Genomic DNA, 19,447 nt, shown 5'->3' on the forward strand with positions numbered 1-19,447 from the left:
AAAGTGTAGGTGTGAGATAGTGTTTTGGAAGTCAATGATGTGGGTGGGGGCAAGGGAGGTTAAAATCGTGACATTAAATGAGGAAAAAGGGAGAGAGTATGGAGTAAAAAGAGAGATGAAGGTGGATGATGGCACCCTGTGGAGCCATTTGATAAGCAGGCAGAAGAAGCATCTAGTGGAGGCTGAGAAGAAGGGTCACTCTTCTTTATGAGCACTTACTTTACAGACTCTTAGTAAGTCCAAAAGTATCGTGTGAAATTGCAAGTCTGTGAAGGCATTTGTTTAGGTAACTCAAGTGATACTTCTCAGCTACCTGATTTTCTGCAGATCTAACTTCCAAATGAATGTTTTTCCTATGGGTTCTACCATGCTAGTTATTTCAACTGAATTTTTTGCAAGAGATAATTGGATAGTAGATAACTCAAAATTAAGATGCTGGTCAATCATGCACTTGTGGGTTTCCATGATTCTGGTAACTGAAGTGGCAGCATGAGAAACTTCACCCCTAAATTAGTATTTATTATTGTATTTTATGTTTTCAGCTGAGATAAATCATTTATAAATGAATAAAAACTTGGCTTAGGGAACATTTAAATTTAATGAATTTCTTAGTAATGTTCCCTGAAGTCTGTTTAATATGTTCTCTTGGAGACCGTTCTGGGTATTCCTTGCTTCCTTGCAATCTTTCAATATATTGCACCAGCGGTTTTTATTTCTAAGTTGAAAAGAATTGTTAGACTCTCACCCTGAAAGACATTTAAAATAAATACTAATGAATTATAAAAGTTCAAGGGCTGAGTGGGCCAGGAGTCATTTCTAATACTATATATTGCTTTTAAAGAAATGATTTTTAATATTGATAGGATCCCAAATGCCCCAGTTTGCTGAGGGACTGAAGGGGTTCCCAGGATGGGTTTTCTGAGAGAAAAGTGTCCATAAACTGGAACCAGTTGGTCATCCTATTAAAATATCCACAGATGCTGGGGCTTTGATTTGGGGTGTGTGTGCATGTGTGTGTGTACGGGAGAGTGAAGGAGATAGATGCTATTTTGTTATCTGTTCCACAAAATCCATACTCACCTTTTTCTAAAATAATAGAATATTAATTGGGCATGTGGTAACAAAGTCAAATCATTTTTCAGCCTCCCTTGCAGCTCTGTGTGGCTGTGTAACTACATCCTGAACAATGAGATGTTAGTGATAATGACTTGTGAAACTTCTGGGTTATGTTCTCTAGAAGGAACATAACCTTCCTCCCATGAGCTGGGAAGTGATGACACCTGGAGCACTCATTTTGGATCCAAAGATGGAAGCCATGTAGTTAGAAGAGAAGGGCTGGGGTGCCTGGGTGGCTCAGTCGGTTAAGCGTCCGACTTCGGCTCAGGTCACGATCTCATAGCTTGTGAGTTCGAGCCCCGCGTCGGGCTCTGTGCTGGCAGCTCAGAGCCTGGAGCCTGCTTCAGATTCTGTGTCTCCCTCTCTCTCTGCCCCTCCCCCGTTCATGCTCTGTCTCTCTCTGTCTCAAAAAATAAATAAACATAAAAAAAATTAAAAAAAAAAGAAGAGAAGGGCTACTTCAGCAGCTTTGAGGGGCTCATATTTAAATAGTTATTATGTGAATGAGACATACTCCTATTTTATTTTGAAATGTCTCTGTTATAGTAACTTATCTTGTACCCTAAAACAGACGGGTTGTTGTCAAAGTACTTGGCTTCCAGTTTCCTTGATCCATTTCTATTTCTCATCTTCTCATAATTCCTTTGGCATGTAAGTGTGAGCTTTATTCTCTTCCTCTTTTTTATAAAACACTTTTATTAAACTCTATGGTTTGTATCACTAGGTTAGTTTCTTGGATATGTCAACTGGTGGAGAAAAAGAAATTTAAAAAAATCTATTTTTTTTCTTTTTTTTAAGTTTTTTTATTTATTTTTAGAGAAATGGAGACAGTGTGAGTGGGGAAGGGGCAGAGATAGAGGGAGGGAGAGGGAATCACAGGCTCCACATTGTTAGCACAGAGCCGGATGCAGAGTTCGAACTCATGAACCATGATATCCTGACCTGAGCTGAAACCAAGAGTTAGACGTTTAACTGACTGAGCCACCCAGGCACCCCCAAAATTCTATTTTTTTCTTAATGAAGCCTGTTTAACAAGGTTGCTGACTTGCTGAGCACTGGATTATTCTATCTTTGGTGTGAGCTCATTCATTTCTTCTGTGTTTCAATGCCTTGGAATGCCTCTGCCTCATGCCAGATAAATACGGTAAGGACCTTGGGTTGGATAAATGTTGATGAGGCAACAATAAAAATAATTCAGAGATCCTTGGGATAAAATATGAAGAATAATGGGGTAGGAGGACTTTTGTTACAGAACTTAAGAATGACAAAATAAATTTTAAAGGCAGAAGCTAGGGGGATTTGTGGACTGATCCACACAGGCCTCTTCCCCCCAATTTTGCATGTGGCCAAGACAGTGAGCTTCCTGATGTGACAGTGTCCTCCTTTCTAAGGTCAAGAATCAAGGCCTTGATGACCTAAATCTCTGTGCCTGTGTGGGTGGGTGGACACCTTACAAGAAGTGCTTTCTGACTTACAAGACACAGGCTGAGACTTGACCCAAATCTCAGATGTCTCCATTGGATAAAAAATAACGTGGGTGCCAACAACAAATGGATGAGCAGAGTAGGTTCATTCAGAGCTCAGTAATAGATTACTGTCACTACTTGCTGTGTCAAAGAGGTCCTAGGTCTGGAGCTCTAGGATGTCTTTCCAGCTGAGGAGTGAAGAAAGATATCAGAGGTTTAACCTTGTATACCTGATAAATTTACCACCATAAATTCAGGTATGCAAAAATGTAATGTTTGTGGTTTTTCCTATGACTGGGATTAATTTCTATTTTGAGCCTTTCTCCAGAAAACTACTTGTCACAAGTCATTTAAATGATTTTCCTTAGTCTTATCTTTGATTTAAATCTGTCTTAGGATTTCATCTTCCCTCCTTTTCTCCAGTGGCATCTGGGTTCAGTAGAGTCACATCTGATGTCATAGCAGTGAGAGGAAGATATCTAGTCCTTCATCAGTATCTCTACTTACCATTTTCTGCTCATCCTGTCTGGTTGGTCCTAAACCACTGCATACATTTCTGCAATGACATGAACAGAAATGGTCCTTTGCCAATCCAATCATAAACTGTACGGAGGCGTGTAAGCAGCTTTCTTTGCTTCAGAGTCCTCTTGCTCCAGCCATGGGAATGACTTTCCTTCTTCTAATTTCTAAGATTAGCTGAGAAGTGTGCCTTTTCTTCTTAAGGCTCACCGAGATCCCCTGGATTTGTGAGACCATTACCTGAACACTTTAGTTAAAGCTGCTCCTAATCTGGCTCCCCATACCAAATAAACACACCCAAGGAATACAGATACAAATCCCTGTCTTCTGGACATACCAGAACTCGCTCATAATCACGTGTAACTCTAACTTTATAAGTAAATACTTTTCCACCATGCTCCAAAGAGATATTTTTATTGCTTCATTTTATGGGGGGAGAATCTTGTTAGCAAATTATTCTTTTTATTCTACTTTTTATTTCAGGGCCTGGCTCTTGGATACTGAAATTCCAGGATGAACACTTTTTGTTTCTTGTTGTATTTCTAAGGGACTTTGCTTTCCACTGGGCAGGGAGGATGAGGTCCAGTGAGTGAGAGGCATAGCCAATTATACTAAAAAGTTATAGGTTCCAGAAAACTATGTTACAACTTCAGGTACCAACCCATGTACTTCCTATATGAATCAACGCATCCTAATAAATAGGCTTCTGTTCAAGAGCTCAGTTCTCTACGTTTTTTCTCAGGATAGTTAGATGAATGGCAATAGTCTTCTCTTAACACAGATCTAGCTAGGATACCTGTCATACATAACTAAGGTAGGTTTTTTCTATATTTCTTCTGTCCCATCTCTAGTTATCCTTATCAACAAGGGATTAGGTTAAATTTACATAGACTCATCTCATATCCATTCCATAAATGGGAAGTTGCAATTCGTGTTGCTTCTTTTTGGTAAGTAATGAAATCTAAATGTAGACATGCTCTCCATTCCAAGGGTAAAATTAATTTTTTCCTTTCTGTAGCCAAGGACTCTTATGCTGCTGGAAATAGAGAGATGCATTGAACCTAATAGATGATACTGCTCCAATATGCTCACTTTATTCTTTGAGGTTCCTTTGGGCAACTGGAGGCCCTGGGAGGGAACATTACAGTGATTTATAGATAGACTATCCCCCACCATACACATAAACACACACACACACACACACACACACACACACACACACACACACGCAAGCGATACTGCCTTATTCGGCCCTTTTTATTGGGATTTTGCATAAGATTTTGGTTGGAGAATTTTTCCTGTTGTTCACATAACCATAGTACTTTGACATTAAAAAAGAGAATATTTTCTAGCCACAGTTACAACCTAGTTTGCTTGAGTTAAATATAGGTTCTGAAATTTACATAGAGTTTGTTAGGGAAAACAAAGTAACCAGTAAACTATATTATATTAATAAATGACTTTAATTAGAGGTATTAATTAAATGGTTTTAATTAGAGGGAACAGTATTATTAAAAATATATGACTTCAAATCATTTCTCTTTTTAGTGCTTCTGGCAAGAAAATAGTATTTATCCACAGTGCTAGAATTGGAAGTACTAATTGGTCTTTGCTTTAATTTACTGAAGATCTAGTTTAACTATAATTAAATTGAAAATCAATAGCTAAAATAATTGGGAAAACTTGTTAATTTAAGAACAGAACTGATTTTATTCTCTAACTTTTTGTATAATTTATGAAAGTAATCGCATGTAAAGTCTAGCTTGCCAGACTTTTTAAATTTTTATTCTAAACAAAATTCGTGCAAACAGTAATAAACATACTGTGTTTCAGTCATGTGAATATATATAGTTATGAAATGCTAATTAATAATCTTGAAATTAAAAAAAAAAGTTAATATAGATGCAAAAGTCAAGGTAAATGAATAACCCTAGAGTGAGAACTGAAAATGTCTCATTAAGAGTTATCCTGGATCAGGAGAGGGTCTTTAAAATAAAAGCTCATAATAATGCTATACTACTGTATTTCCTGATCTAGGTAAAATAAATACATTGAAGTAGTGGATAAAAATCACTCTCCAAAGTCAGTTGGAAGTAGAGAACAGAAAGTTTCAGATTTCCCCGAGGAACAACAACAACAACAACAAAACAAAAACAAAAAAAAAAAAAACAAAAAACAAAAACCATTTCAATAATAAAACTACTTTAGAAATATAAGAAACTAGAGGCAATTCTAAATAATAGTACTTGCCAGGTTGTGTTGGGTATGGGGTAAGGTCTTTTTCCCCTTCTTTCATTGAAGTAAAAGGCACTTTTTTTACCTTAATAATTTTTACCTTTGTGAATATATAATTATAGCTCTTCTTTGCATGGGACATGCCCAAATGCAAGCTTCTTCTGAATTTCATTTCACTAATCTCAGTGATGGCAGCCATTACCGTGTGTACAGATCAATTACAAACTCCACAGACACAGTGGTCCAGTTGCAATTCGTATTCTGCCTATTTCTCTGTAGAGATCTTGGTTAAGATTAAGAATAAACCAAAATTTCCTTGCCAGGAGTCCCCTCCCATGTCACATGACCCTAATTTTTGTAACTGCTGTGGGAAATCTTTTCGCTGAGACTTTTCATGTGCTTTCATTTTTGCCTGACAGCCTCAGGTAGATAGTGAATCTACAATCTAATGTTTCAAATCCCAGCTTTTCAGAATTTATTATGCATACTAAGGGTATTTTAAAACTTCAGATTCTAATTCAGTAGGTTTGATGTAGAGCTTGAGATGTTGCATTTGTAATGATTTACAGATGATATCAATGTTGCTGGTCCATGGACCATACTTTCAGTATCAAGGTTCTAGACATTGTTAGGCTTCCCCCCCCCCCCCCCCCGCCCCGCCACCCTTAGAAAATGTCCTAAAGTACAACATTCAATTTTTTTTTTTTACAAGATTTCTGGTTGACTGTGATATTCTCAGGACACAGCTTGAGAAACACTATGCTGTATTATCTATAACAGCTTAAAGATTCCAGTTTCTTGGAATGGGTTTTTATTCATGGTTCCACTTGATCTGGCTACTCTGGCATGAATGTAAAACTATTGGTGAAAGAAATAATTTCAACTTTATTTTTAGAAAAATATTTGATGACAGTTAATCTTGGTGGTAGTATTTAGGCTTTGTAGGCTATGTGATTTCTGCTGCAACCATTCAGTTCTGCCATTGTGGCATGAAATCAGCCACAGACAACACGCAAACACATGATATATATATATATATATATATATATATATATATATAATATATAATTTATTAATTATATAATATAATTAATTATATTTAATTTAAAATTATAAAATTTTAAATTATATTTAATTTATATTATTTATATTTAATTATATTTAATTTAAATTATATTTAATTTAAAATTATAAAACACATGATATATATATTATATATAATTTATTAATTATATAATATAATTAATTATATTTAATTTAAAATTATAAAATATAATTAATATTAATAAATATAATTAATAATAAATATATATAATTATATAATATAATTAATATAATATATATTATATATAATTTATATAATATATATATTACATTATATATAATATATATAATTTCTTTAAAATGTGTTAATTTCAAAATAAAACCTGGTTTAGAGTCCAGTGCTACACTACAATGAAAAGAATAACTGTTATGGCTATAACTGTGGTATTTATTGCCATAGGTTTAAATTTTGCTATAGAGTTATTTTTTTCTTTAAATACAGGATCTCCTGTGAAACTAACTTCAACATTATGAGCTTACCAACATTTGATAAATGAGAAAACTAAGACTCAGGTTAAATGACTTTTCAATATTACATTTTTAGAAAGCAGAAGCCAGATCCTGAAAAAGCTTTCCGAGTTAGATATATTGATACCATGAACTAAAAGAAGCTATATCAACTCTTAAATTATCTCAAAAATAAGATAAGTATATTATTTTGGTTTTTGAGTTTCATGGGAATTGAGCTTTTTAGAGTCAGGTAAGAATTTTTGCCTAAGTTTTATTCTTTTAGTTGTAGAGACGGTTTGATTCAACTTCTTGTATTCTGGTACATTAGATATTCATTCAGTGAAACTTAGATGGAGTCAAGAAATAGGAAATTTGTCTTTGTGCATTCTCAAGGAAAAATTTCACTATTGGGAAAGTAGTATTGGCTTATTAATAATTGTGGGTCTTTTGAAGATACCGCACTTAAATTCAGCAGCACCTCTGAAAATGTTTAAATGAGTGCTAAAAATGATCTTCAATAACTCAATTTTATTTCTATGCTGTTATCTAGAAGAAAAATATAAATTGATGTAAATAAGTTATAATACATATAATTTAAGTAAAAGTCACCTACCAAATAGATTATATATACATGGTGTTGCATCATTAAACCGGTTCTTGTTTCAACTGCAATTCTAGTTACAAGAATGAATAGAACTTCCCAAATACCTATTTACCATTTAGGCTTTTATTGAATGGGTGAATACTGCATCTTTAATTGTGACAAAATTCTTTGATTTTTAAAAATTTTATACATTCTTTGTGGCATCCTTGGGATTTTTACCCACCTAAGATACTTAAATATGATATAAACTGATACTTTTATTATTTACTGAAGTATTTATAGGACTGCATACAACTTTATAGTATGAAAATTTTAGACAACTAAGACATTTTAGTCAGGCTAATTGCAGTAACTTCAGAATCTGTATTTTCTTCTACGAAAATACATTTTACATAATCTTGACTGTATATGTTATGGATCATTAACTTCAAAACCCATCAGGCTTACATCCTACAAATTTATAATTAGAGTTGGAGGCTAAGAGAAACTCTGGGTTAGAAGTTGTCAAAGTTAGGAGTCTTAGGGGGTTCCTGAGACCCTTTGAGGGGTCAAAATATTTTTATAATGAATAGATGAATAAATGAATCCACTGTATTGACATTTCCAATGGAAATATGAATGCAATGATGAATAAACTACTGATACCCCTTAGGATGAATCAAGGAAGTGGCACCATAACATAAGAAAGGAATTCATTTGGAACATCTGGGTGGCTCGGTTGGCTGAGAGTCCAACTCTTGATTTCAGTTCAGTTCATGATCTCAGGATTGTGAGGTCAGGCTTCATGCTGAGCGTGGAGTCTGCTTGAGATTCCCTTTCTCTCTCTCTCTGCCCCCCCCCCTTCCCAACTCATGCATTCCCTCCCTCTCTCTCTCTCTCTCTCTCTCTCTGTCTCAAATAAATAAAAAGTAGAAAGAAATTTAGCAACCTGTGGCATAACTGCTGGTGGATTTTGGTAAGAGTTTTATAAAGGCTTGCTTCTTCCTGTTTGCTATTCTTGTATCTCTTTTTTTTCCCTTTCATTTTCTGATTATTATAAAACTCTTGAAAAAATAGGGTATTTATTCTTACTTTGAGAGCAGTGAAGAGAAAATAACAAGAGAGTAACTTCGGTGGCAAATATGGGTAGAGAAAGCTGTACAGAGGTAAAACTCAGATATGTATGTCTTTGGAAGGCAATAGAACATGGAGATCAGCCCTAGAGTTAGCTTTATTGGCCAGCTACTATGTAGGATTCCTTTTCCAACATCAATGAATGAAAGCAGCCTACTGTCATGACAAAGGGGAAATGTTGCCCATCCTTGGGTCTCTTTTCCTGCCCCTGCCCCAATTCCTCATTACTGCCTCCCCCTCCCTTATTGTGCCCCTACTGTGCCATTTGAACAAAGGAAAGAAGAGACTTAGTTTCTCCATGTGGCCCATTCAGTCATGCCTTTTAGCTGCAAAACCTTCCATAAATGCTAAATGATATAAGTAAATGGATATTTCATCCTCTAAAATTTCTCTTGGGAAATGTGTGTGTTGATGAAGTAGAGGAAGGAAGACCCTAGAGGCTATGCCCATGTAATGAACAATGGCACTAGTATTTTCTTAAGAGAGTCTGTCCAGACAAATGTTTATACCTTTGTTTTGCTACACCTGAAATTGAATTTGGATCTACAATTTGGGAATGGAAGCTAGAGCAAAGCTGAATTGTTTCATATATTAGAAGGGAGAGGAATTTAAAGGATGATTATGAGATAGAGCCCACAGTAAAGGAGGGTCAGAGGGAAACAAAACCATTCAGCAAAAAGGGCTTTGGTGATCAGAACTACTTCCGTAGCTTTTAATTTGTTTGCTGTGTGTAGTGTGAAATAAATGTTCTTTACCATCTTCCCTTTAACAAGTCTTAAGAAAAATGCACACTTCCCTCTAACGCATTTTTGTGATTGGATTCTTTCAAAGGACAAAAAGAAAATAGGAGTTCTATGTCTGCATTGATAAGCTAAAAGAGGCTGCTTATATAAATAGAAGACTGAGGGATGATAGCTGATATGACATTCCTAATTCCAGTTTCCAGGACAGGACTTTGATGGGTTCAGCTGCCTTTCTCATCCTACCTGTACTAATAAACTGTGACCAGGGTACAGTTGTGTGACCTTGTACAAATGTGACTTCTCCTCCTGCATCCATATGGAAATGGTTTTGTTCTCAGAGAAGCAAGAGGTGGGGAACTGAACATGTAAATCAATTGATGTTCCTATTTCTTTTTTCCTTTACAAAAATAATATTTTAGCCAACAAGATATTGAGCCATGATTCAAACTTAAGCATGTATGAGTTTAAAGCAAAATACCTTCCACACTTTGTCTCCTACTAAGAATACTTGCATAGAAACACAAACTCCCACAAAGTGTGTGAAAATTGATATGTTGTAGATCTGTATGCACTTGAGAAATGGTTAGGCAGTTGGGTCTTCCAAATTTGGAAAATTATTTTAGGGTCATTAGTTTTGACTGCAAATATGCTTTTTAAGAAAATTGGATGTTTTGTGGCCAATTATTACAGGGGAAAGTATTACTGGAAGCAGTTGAAAGGTAATTAGAGAAAGGAGAATTAATTTATTTGCTTGGAGAGTAATTACCTGAATAAAATCGCCTTTTAATTTTTAATGAAGTTATGATTTTAAACATTTACCAAAAAATAAATAACAGGAGGTTCAGACTCACTGATCTGCGATTTGTCTAAAGGTTGGATTATTTATTTCTCGTGTTTCCTCTAATCACTTGGGTGACTTCATTTTCACTAAAATGCTAGTATCCTAGTTAACACGGTCTTCATTAATATTCCTTAAAAATATTAATAAAATCTTCCCCAACATGCTAAAAAAGTGAAATTTCTCAAGTTCCAGCAAGAAAAGTATTAAAGACTTAAGGTTATATATAGAGGAATATAATGAAGGATGAAACATGTAAAAGTGTAGAATTTGTCCAAGAGTAGTATTTCCTGAATGCAGCTGGATAATATAAGTAAGTCAATACTGATATTGCCTTGCAGTTAAAAAATTACGAGTAACAGACTTCAAAATAGTATAAGAACAGTTATTTCCAACTTTTGGCATTTGAATTATTTTTTGCTTTCACTTGTCTCCCCCTTTATCCTTTTCTATTACAAAAGGGAAACTTTCCTCAGACTTTACTGAAAGTAAAGCATTCTACTAATGCTTGGTGCCTTAGAGGACTTAGGGTATTTGGGAGGATGCAGAAGTTCACTTTAAATACGATTATCAACTTACATACTCATCAAAGCAAAGAGAACCAAGTTAATAGACTGTGTTATGTCTGGGTACATTGGCACCATTATCATCTATAATGTCTGAGGAAGAAGGGTATATAATGTTCCCTGGAAAGAAAAGATATTCCTGTTGGGTAGAATTTGAGAAATCAGAGACTCAAGTTGTAGAAGGGTCCTTGGGGATCTAATTTCTCCCCGTTTCCTCTCAAAAGTGAGAAAATTGCTATTCAGAGAATTCAAACTTGTTCAAGGTCACACTGCTAGTTCTGTTTCTCTGTTAAGCAGGGTACTGAGAATGACGTAATTGTCTGAAAACGAAGCAGTTAGTTAAAGAGGATGCCAAGAAATTCAAAGATGTGAGGGGTTGGCAGCTTTTGAATAGTAGTGTGGCTCTGAGGCACCCCTTTCTTTCTAGTACATAGCAGTAGAGGAGTATCTTACACATGTTGTTTTTTGTAAGAAATAGAGAAAAAGTTCCACCTGTCACCAGTTTTCATTGTGGCCTAAACTCTCAGAAGCAGCCAGGAAGCAATGGTAACTAGTCCACATTCCAGTGGAAATTGACCATGATATGACTTTGGTCCCCAAGCCAAAATTGTTCAACATTTAAACTATCTTTTCCAGTTAGCTGCTTTTAAAAACCATTTAGGGCATAGTGTTTCATGACACTTTAAACCAGATGTCTCAGGTTCTAGCCTATTAAAATGTATACAAATTATACACTATGATATAGCAAACCAAATTTTGGTGTGATTCCACATATTTAAAGACTTGTGTTCCGCAAGCACAGTTAAAATTTATACATATAATTTATATGTGTATAATTTATACATATATACATACATAGTTTATCAAAGTGATAACATGCATCTGATTAAACGATCGAGTAATGTCTTTTTGCCATTAAGTTCCAGTTTCCAGATTTTAATATTTTGGCTGTTTGAGTATTACTTTCACATATTTGACATTTACCTGTTTCAGTTAATAACTATTTGTTTTCTGTTATAATGAGGATTTAATTATATAAATACCCATTCCTTTTCCATTCTCCTGTTTGAATTATACACTATTGTTTTTTGGTTTAATGCATACTTAGTGTTATGACACGTAAAATGAACCACCAGAACACCCAAGAAAATGATACTCTTCTCCCCTTCCCTCCTTCCTCCTCGCTTCTAATTGTCATTTAAAAAAAATCACTTCTAATACCAAATACATAGTGCCTTTTTATCTACTAGGCACTATTTTTAAATGTGTCACATATATTTGTTTTGTCTTCACAATGACCTTATAATGTAGACATCATCACTATTTAATAAACGGGAAACTGAAGACCAGAGAAGATGAGTCAATGGTGCAAGGTCACACAAATACGAGTAAGGGATAGAGCTAGAATTTGGACCCAGGCAATGTGATTTCAGAGTCATAATGTTAAATACAGTAGTAGCTTCTTGTTATATTTTGCTTTTCACAACTCTATCATATGAGAAATTTGTATCATTTATTTCCAATAAGGAAAAATTTGCCTCCCGGAGATTTTTATTTACTTTAATGATTTTATTTACACCAGCATCAGAAAAAGAGAAAAGCAAAAAACTCTTAGACTATGTTTCCAAGTGAGTCTGGAAAATGAGATAGTTGTGCGAACCTGTCACTGCTTTAGAAATGTCATTTGAATCAGGATCCGAATGGCATCTAAGGAATAAGAGACAGTTTGTTTTACGTTAAGAGAAACAGGGAATTGCCTCAAAGGGACTTTTTTCATATATCCAATGCCCTTGATTTTTTTCAGTCAACACTGGAATCTTCTCTTAGTTCCTGTGGTTTCTTGATAGCCGAGGTCTCCATTTAACCTTAGTAAGACTTTTTTTTAAGTCATTATTTTGTATTGTTTTATACTTTGAATTTCCTGTGCACTTTCTGGTTTCTAGCTGTGACACAGCTGCCCATCCGCTTAATTATTTCCATGTGGTCTTCCTTTCAGACCTGCCTGCTTTTCTCTCTTCCCCTCCCCGCTGGGTCCCAGCATCCCTTCCCCACTTGGGCTAGGAGGGCTGCCTGCTGATAGACAGTTGGCCATCCCTAACCTGAGGGCTCTCTGCTCTTACTTGTCTCCAGGTGGTCATCCTCAGGAATCTGCAGGGATAGACTTAACATCAAGGCTCAGGTATTAACCATTCTGGTTTGAACTTCTGGCACTTTTATTTGAGTAAACTTTAACAGAAAATTGCTTAGATTAAAGCTTACTGTTACGAATAAGTGACAGATTTGGCTTTATGATGTAGGAAGTTGAAAGGCCTATTTTCCCTAATTTAAATTAATTCACTTTTCTTCACTAGTAGCCTGTGGATGAATGAAACCTCTGAGTAAAAACTGTAGGGGTTATTATAGCACAAAAAGGAATCTCACTGTACTTTACATACCCAGTGTTATTTTATATTAAAACTTGATCAAAACTCTTCCCCTTTTTGTTTTTGCCATAAAAGCCGTATCCCTTTTCTTTGGTTTGCACCTGCTCAAATTCTAGATGCTCTTGACTTCAGGCTCCTGGAAGGCTGTTAAAAAGCACTGCCCTCTCAGGCAGACCTTGAAACAAACTGGAAGTGAAGAGAGCTAGAGTCAGTATGAATTCATCAAGTGCTATTCTGTTCATGAAAAGTAAAAGTCACATAAAGTAGGTGCATAAAACATTTAGTCAAGCTCTAGACAAGTGGGGTGATCCCAGTAATCTAATCCAGGGAGTAAAAATGATATATAAATTCAGATATACTGGGTTACTGGTATTGACACGGTACCAATAATTTTCAGGGTCATCCATTTACAAGGTTAAAATTAACAAGAATAGTCATACCTTCAGGCAACAGGGATAGAAAGAGTGAGACGGTAAAAACATGGCCCCAGTTGCCTGGAGGCAACAGCACTTTCTCTGACCCCAGATTCAAAGTGATCTTTCATGGGGTAATGGAGCTAGGGAGTAGTGGTTTAAGATGCAGATGTAAAGGATATAGAAAAACAGGACATAGGTAATTGTAACATAAGGACCCAGTAAGTGGCCTTTTTTCTGTTTAGAGAGGTTGTCACTTGATTTTGTTTGTATGATTTGGCCTTTGACTCTATTTTTTTTTGTGATAAAATATACTTACATAAAACTTACAATTTTAACCATGTTAAGTGTACAGTTCTGTGATATTAAGTACATTCACATTGTTGTATGACCAATCACTAGAACTCTTTTCATCTTGCAAGACTGAACTCATTTAACAACACTTCCTCATGACCCCTTTTACCAGCCCTGAAAATCCCCACTCTACTTTCTGTTTTGAGGAAGTGACTACTCTAGGTAATTCATAGTAAGTGGAATCGGACACTATTTGCTTTTTTCTGATTAGTTTATTTTACTTAGCCTGATATCCGCAAGGTGCGTCCATGTTGTAGCATGAGTCAGAATTTCAATTTTAAAGCTGAACAATATTCCACTGTATGTATAACATTGCATTTATCCATTCTTCTGCCCATGGAATTTGGTTACTTTCACGTTTTGATTTTTGTAAATAATGCTGCTGTGAACATTGGTGTATAGGTATCTGTTCAAGTCCTTGCTTTCATTTATTTTAGCTATATGCCTGGAAGTAGAATTTCTAGATCATATGGTAACTGTTTAATTTGTTTGAAGAATCACCATAATATCTTCCATAGTGACTGCAGAATTTTACAATTCCACCAGCAATACCCAAGTGTTCTGATTTCTCCACATCCTTGCCAACACTTCTTTCTCTTTCTTTCTTTCTTTCTTTCTTTCTTTCTTTCTTTCTTTCTTTCTTTCTTTCTCCCTCCCTCCCTCCCTCCCTCCCTCCTTCCCTCTCTCCCTCCCTTTCTTTCGTTCTTTCTTTCTTTCCTTCCTCCCTCCCCCCTTCCTCCCTCCCTCCCCTCTTTCCTTCCTTCCTTCCTTCCTTCCTTCCTTCCTTCCTTCCTTCCTTCCTTCCTTCCTTCCCAGCCATCCTAATAGGTATGAAATAATAGGTATCTCACTGTCTTATTGTGGTTTGTTGGCCGGTTGACTCTTAGGGGCTAAGCCCATAAGACATTTCCAAAGACATCTTTGTACTATGGGAATCATCTTAAATTCTCTCAGAAATAATGTGTATTATACAAAATAACTATAAAATAAATGGGCAAGTACTTCTGGGGAAGATGGCAAATAGAAGGATTCTAGGCTCACCTCATCCCACAAATACACCTCATCCTACAAGTAACAACACCCACATCAGTGTAAATAACAGAAAATGACATAAAGACTGGTAGAAGAGACTCTTCAGCGCTAAATGTAGAAAAGAGGCCACATCAGAGAGGGTAGGAAGGGCAGAAATGTGTTTAGGAGCCAAACAGACTCTTGGGACCCTCTGTGGGAGAGAAGGACAAAGAGGGTTCAGAGAAGGAAGAGGAACAGACTCCCACACCACACACCCCAGGCTCAAGGAACCCACGAGAAAGATGATTCCCCATAACATGTGATTTGTAAAACCAGAGGGGCCTAACTATGCATGGGGTTTAACACTTGGAACTTTAAAATTTTTTTTTTTTTTTTCAACGTTTATTTATTTTTGGGACAGAGAGAGACAGAGCATGAACGGGGGAGGGGCAGAGAGAGAGGGAGACACAGAATCGGAAACAGGCTCCAGGCTCTGAGCCATCAGCCCAGAGCCTGACGCGGGGCTCGAACTCCCGGACCGCGAGATCGTGACCTGGTTGAAGTCGGACGCTTAACCGACTGCGCCACCCAGGCGCCCCTAACACTTGGAACTTTAAAAATCAGCAGGTTCACCTCTGGGGGAGATGGGAGGGGCAGAGTCCCTGTCCTTAAGAGATAGCACAAACAGCCCCATGGAGATACAACATAGAAACAGCAACTTGAAAAATGCCTGAGGTGTATAAAGAAGATTTATATGCTAATCTCAGAGCATGTGCTGGAGGGGCAGGGATCTTTGGGAGACTTCTCCAAGAACAAAAGAGCTCATGGGTGCCATTTCCTTCCTTTGCCTCACAACGTAAATACATGGGCATCTGCAGGAATCGGCTCAGCACCAACACTCTCCACCTAGCTTGCTAACAGCATGCCCTGCCCTTACACACTTCTCTGGATCCACACCCTCCATCTAGTCCTGGGCAGGAGTTTTCTTGGGCAGCTGCAGCTACCCTCCCACAGCTTCTGTGACCTGCCCCCTCTATACCCTTGGCTGGAACCATCCAAAGTGGTGCCACAGCCCAGCAATGTGTAAGCTGCCTCAACATGGGCTAGCACCACTCCAAAGTGACTCCTGCCACAGGGGAGAGAAGATAACCACACACACCAGTTCAACTGCTGTCCTACCAGTGGGCTGGGGGCAGACTTGGGTTGGACAGCACAAATAAAAAGCTGGTAATATATGCAAAAAATAAAGAGAAAGGAATCTAAGTATATCATTAAAGAAAGCCAGCAAAATGTGAGAGAAGAGAGCAAGAGAAGAACAGAGAACTACAAAAACAACCATAAAATGAAAAACAAAATGGTAATAAGTACATAACCATTTAGATCAATGGATAGATAATCTGGACAGAAAATTAACAAAGAAACAATGGCTTTGAGTGACATTTTTGCCCAAATGGACATGTTTGCCCAAAAGGATCCAATATATGGATCTATATATTCAGAATATTCCATCCTAAAACAGAAGAATGCACATTTTTTCAAGTATACACACAATATTTTCAGAATTGATCATATATTAGGCCACATAACAAGTTTCAACAAATTCAAAAAGATTGAAATCATACCATACATCTTTTCTAACCACAATGCTACGAAACTAGAAACAAACCACAAGAAACACTCAGGAAGGAGCACAAGTACATGGAGGTTAAATGACATGCTACTGAACAATGAATGGATCAACAGAGAAATCAAAGAGGAAATCCAAAAATACGTGGAGACAAATGAAAATAAAAACATTATAGTCCAAAATCTTTGGAATGCAGCAAAAGCTCTTCTAAGAGGGTAATGTATAGCTGTACATGTCCATTTCAACAAGCAAGAACAATCTCAAATAAAGAACCAAACCTTATACCTAAAGGAGCTAGAAAAAGAAGAACAAACAAAACCCAACGGCAGTAGAAGGAAGGAAATAATAGAGATTGGAGCAAAAATAAGCAAATAAGAAACTAAAAAACAAACAAAAACAAAAACAAAAAAACACACACGCGATAGAACAGATCAAACCAGGAACTGGTTTTTGGAAAATTTTGAAAAGATCTACAAAATTGATAAACCTTTAACCAGACTCATTTAAAAAAAAGAAAAAAATGAAGACTCAAACAAAATCAGAAATGAAAGGGAGAAATGACAACTGACACTACAGGAATACAAAAGACTAAGAGAATATAATAAAAAATTAAATGCAACTTAGTGAATATAATAGGACAACCCAGAAGAAATGAGTAAATTCCTAGACACATATAACCTCCGAAAACTGAATCAGGAAGGAACAGAAAATTTGAACAGACCGATTACAGCAATGAAATTGAATCAGTAATAAAAAAACCTCCCAACAAAGAAGAGTCCAGGACCAAATGGTTTTATAGGTGAATTCTACCAAATGTTTAGAATTTTTTTTTTCAACGTTTATTTATTTTTGGGACAGAGAGAGACAGAGCATGAACGGGGGAGGGGCAGAGAGAGAGGGAGACACAGAATCGGAAACAGGCTCCAGGCTCTGAGCCATCAGCCCAGAGCCTGACGCGGGGCTCGAACTCACGGACCGCGAGATCGTGACCTGGCTGAGGTCGGACGCTTAACTGACTGCGCCACCCAGGCACCCCTCTACCAAATGTTTAAAGATGAGTTAATACCTATTCTTCTCAAACTCTTCCAACAAATAGAAAAAAGAAGGAAAACTTCCAAATTAATCCTATGAGACCAGATATCAAAATCAGATGAAGACACTACAAAAAAAGAGAACTACAGGCTAATATCTCTGATGAACATAGATGCAAAAATCTACAAAATATTAGTCAACAAAATCCAACAATACTTTAAAAAGATCATTCACCACAGTCAAGTGGAATTTATTCCCAGGATGCAAGCGTGGTTCAAACAATCAACATGATGCATCACATCAACAAGAGAAAGCATAAAACCGTGTGATAATTGCAATAGATTCCGAAAAGCATTTGATAAAGCACAATATCCACTCATGACAAAACCCTCAACAAAGTAGGTTTAGAGGGAACATACCTCAGCATAATAAAAGTCATACATGAAAAACCCACAGCTAACATCAAACTCAATAGTGAAAAAACAAGAGCTTTTCCTCTCAGATTAAGAATAAGATGATGTTCACGCTCACCACTGTTATTCAGCATAGTACTCGAAATCCTAGCCACAGCAGTCACACAACAAAAAGAAATGAAAGGCATCCACATTGGTGAGGAAGAAGTAAAACTTTTGCTATTTTGCAGATGACACTATACTATATATAGAAAACCCTAAAGACTCCACCAAAAAACTACTAGAACTGACAAGTGAATTCAGTAAGGTAGCAGGATACAAAATCAATATACAGAAATCCACTGCATTTCTATAACACTAATAATGAAGTAGCAGAAAGAGAATTAAGAAAGCTATCCCATTTACCATTGCATCAAAAATAATAAAATACCTAGGAATAAACTTAACCTAGGAATGAATTTAATCAAGGAAATGAAAGATTTGTACTTTGAAAGCAATAACATATTGATAAAAGAAACTGAAGATAGCACAAATAAATGGAAAGATATTCCAGGCTCATGGAATGGAAGAAAAAATATTGTTAAAATGTTTATACTTCCCAAATCAACCTGCAGATTTAATGTAATCACTATCAAGATACCAACAGCATTTTTCACAGAACTAGAACACGTAATCTTAACATTTGTATGGAACCACAAAAGAACCCAAATAGCCAAAGCAATCTTAAAAAAGAAGAACAAAACTGGAAGTATTACAATCCTAGATATCAAGATGTACTACAAAAGCGATAGTAATGAAAAGAGTATGGTACTGGCACAAAAATAGACACACAGATCAATAGAACAAACAGCCTCCAGATAAACCCATGATTATATAGTCAATTAACCTTCAACAAAGGAAGAAAGGATATGCAATGAGAAAAAGATAGTTTCTTCAACAAATTGTCTTGGGAAAAACTAGATAGCTACATGCAAAACAATGAAACTGGATTAGTTTTTCACACCATACACAAAAATAAACTCAAAATGGATTAAGGACCTAAATGTAAGGCCTAAAACCATAAAAATCATAGAAGAGAGCACAGGCATCAGCTATAGCAACATTTTCCTAGATCCATCTCCCAAGGGAAGGAGAAACAAAAGCAAGAATAAACTAGTGGGACTACATCAAAATTAAAACTTCTTCATATTAAAGGAAACAACAAAACTAAAGGACTTGCTGAATGGGAGAAGATATTTGCAAATGTCATATCAGATAAAGGGTTAGTATCCAAAATCTATAAAGAACATATCAAATTGAACACCCAAAAAACAAATAATCTAGTGAAGAAATGGGCAAAAGACAGGAATAGACATTTTTCCAAAGAAGACATACACATGGCTAACAGAAACATGAAAAAAATGCTCAGCATCACTCATCA

This window comes from Lynx rufus, unplaced genomic scaffold (assembly GCF_022079265.1).
Source record: "Lynx rufus isolate CCGP_SWC_20201006 ecotype Redwood Valley unplaced genomic scaffold, mLynRuf1.p SCAF_5, whole genome shotgun sequence".
NCBI lineage: Eukaryota > Metazoa > Chordata > Mammalia > Carnivora > Felidae > Lynx > Lynx rufus.